General features: G+C 45.0%; 1 pseudogene; it reads left to right on the top strand.

Moving 5' to 3' along the window:
* The first annotated feature begins 448 nt into the window (after positions 1 to 448).
* LOC100683778 lies at positions 449 to 1,689 on the top strand (annotated as a pseudogene).
* The last annotated feature ends 1,474 nt before the right edge of the window (positions 1,690 to 3,163 follow it).

The raw sequence follows: 3,163 nt of genomic DNA, 5'->3' as shown, positions 1-3,163 counted from the left end.
AAATAACCTAAAAAGGGAATACATTTCTCTCTCCTTTGCCCATGAATACTCACAAAAACTATTAAGCCACACACACAAAAAAACCCCTCAACAAAATCCAAAGAGTAAAGACAGTATTCTCTGATTACAAAACAATTTAACTAAAAAATTTTTTTTAAAGATTTTATTTATTCATGAGAGACACAGAGAGGGAGAGAGGAAGAGAGGCAGAGACACAGGCAGTGAGAGAAGCAGGCTCCATGCAGGGAGCCCGATGTGGGACTCGATCCCGGGACTCCAGGATCATGCCCTAGGCCGAAGGCAGGTGCTAAACCGCTAAGCCACCCAGGGATCCCTTAACTAAAAATTAATAAAAATCAGGGGGAAAGAACTCCTTCTATGTGGAAATTTCAAACTATTTTTAACAATGCTTAGAGCAAAGAAGAGTCACTGACTGAAACTGTAGACAATGATAACACAACATATGAAGACTTGTGATGTCACTTGCTGCAGCCAGGCTGCACTTCATGTGCTCCTGTGTCTCAGCCTCCTGGATCTTCTGCTCCCAGCCCCCTGCAGATTGCAATGCAAGAAGAAACCACCACACTAGTCATTGAATGGGCTTGGAAATGAGTAAAGTTGGCTTTCCTGGGGATGGTGACTACTAGATGTGTTCCATTTGTTGTCAGACACCCAACACCAGGGTGTCATGGTGGGCATGAGCAGAAAGACAGCTACATGGGTGACAAGGCCCAGAACAATTGCTGCATCTTGACCATGAAGTACCACATGGAGCATAGCATCATCACCAACTGGGATGAATTGGGGAAGCTATGGCTCCACACCTTTTATAATGAGCTAATGAGCTACATGTGGTCCTAGAGGAGCACCTGGGACTGCTGACTGAGGCACTCATGAACTTCAAGAACAACAGACAGAAAATGACTATGATCATACTTGAGACCTTCAATACCTGGGTCATGTACATGGCCATCTAGGCTGTGCTGCCCCTTTATGCCTCTGGTCACATCTCTGGTACTGTCATGGACCCTAAGGTTGGGGTCACACACAGGATGCCCATCTACTAGGGCTACACCCAGCCTTAATCTACCTGGGTCAGGCCCTTGCTGGCTGGGACCTGGCTGACCACCTCATGAAGATCCTCACAGAACATGGCTATAGCTTTACCTCCACCACCAAGCAAAAAAATCATGCATGACATCAAGGAGTCTACATTGTCACCATGGACTTGCAGCAAGAGATGGCCACCACTTTGTCCTCCTCCTACCAGAAGAATTACGAGCATGCAGACAGCCAGGTAATCACATCAGCAATGAGTGGCTCTGTGTCCAGGGGAGCTCTTTTATTTATCCTTCCTGGGTATTGAGTCCTGCGAAACTATATCCATGAGACTACCTTCAACTCCATCATGTAGTGTGATCTTGAGATTTAGAAGGACCTGTTTGTCAACATGGTGGTTCTGGTGGGACTATCATGTACTCTGGCATTGCCAGTAAGACGCAGAAATAGATCATTGCCCTGGCTCACAGCATAATGAATGTCAAGGTCATCACTTCTCCTGAAAGTAAGTACTTAGAGTGGACTGAGGACTCCATCCTGGGCTCACTGTCCACCTTCCATCAGATGTGGATCAGCAATCAGGAGAAGGACAAGTTGGGCCCCTTCATCATCCACTGCAGTTGTTTCTAAATGGGCTGGAAGAAGATTCACAGCATTTGCTGCATGAGATGATTCAGAAGTATATGTTTGCCTCACCTCCTGCTGGCCTCATGAAAGTGGAATAAGCCACTGGGTGGGTCAGTGGTTAAGCATCTGCCTTTGGCTCAGGTTGTGATCCCAGGGTCCTGGGATTCAGTCTCACATTGGGCTCCCTGCATGGAGCCTGCTTTTCCCTCTCCCTATGTCTCTGCTTCTCTCTCTGTGTCTCTCATGAATAAGTAAATAAAATCTCAAAAAAAAAATCCTTAGTACATGTGGCTTAGTCACTTTCTAATTAAAGTGAGAGAACATGTTTATGGAAGAGAAATCTATTGGCTTGGTGAGAATTTGCAAGACCATCCATTTCTTGATATGTGCAGAGTATTAATGTGTAAGAACTATACAGGATTTTTCCAGAGGCTGGCAAGAGTTCTTGGACCTTGTTATTTCTGTCTTGTTAGTCTCACAGTGTTGGCGAAGTCCAAGACTTCTCACTTCATTTCCTTTCTTACCTGATATTTTTCTGCTAGAACATGGTGGGTCATTACTTACCTTAAATTAGAAAAGGATTTACCTTTACACCTGTAGATTTATTCATCCTTTTAATTTATGTAAAGTTTTGTACACAGTTCTCAATTCTCTAAGAGATGACAACAAAATGGAGTTAAGATGACAGAGGAATAGGAGACCCTAAATTTGTCTGGTCCCTCAAATACAGGTAGAGAGGTGTCAAATCACTCTGAACATCTGCAAAATCAATCAGAGATCTGAGAAAAGAAATCTTGCAACTCTACAGTAGAAAAGTGACCACTTTTTGGAATATAGGAGATGCAGAGACTTGAGTCCAGGGTGATACATTGGAGGATATGGCGGAGAGGAGGGAGCTGGCTTAAGGAGGCTATCACACAGTATTATAAGCAATGGGGCACAAAAACAGAACTTTTAGAAGTCTGCTACAGTGGGGGTACATCGCTGGCTTAATGATACTCAGGTGGTAAAGTGGGGCAGAAACCCAGATGGGACAGCATGGTCTTAGGATCCCCAGGGTCACAAGAAGGACAAGGATGCCTGAATGCGGCAGAGTTCCCAAGCACAAGAATGGTGAAGTCGGCTGAAAACAGTGAGTCTAGGTGCTTTTTGCTTGGTGTTGCCATAAACTGCAAACCACTGCATGGTAGTGCAACTGCTTTCCTGGCAGGGGTCTAGCAGAAGGCAGAAGCATGGCAAGAAGCCCCAACCTCCCTCTGGAGGAATAGTGCAGTTTATGCTGCAGGAGTCCATAAAATTTGGATTTTTGAAACTCAATCACATGCCTGAGATAAAAAATGCTGTCACAGACTGGGTGAATATAGAGTTCTCACAGAAACCAGGGAGACAAGAGTGATGGACTACTTTTCTGTGAGGGCCCATTGAAGAGTGAGGGGTATGTACTTTCAGCTCCAGGCTAGAGAGTGGGGCACCACCA

Source organism: Canis lupus, chromosome 7 (genome assembly GCF_011100685.1).
Source record: "Canis lupus familiaris isolate Mischka breed German Shepherd chromosome 7, alternate assembly UU_Cfam_GSD_1.0, whole genome shotgun sequence".
NCBI classification, from domain to species: domain Eukaryota; kingdom Metazoa; phylum Chordata; class Mammalia; order Carnivora; family Canidae; genus Canis; species Canis lupus.
The sequence above is the reverse complement of the archived record's forward strand: the minus strand, read 5'-3'. Positions and strand labels throughout refer to the sequence as shown.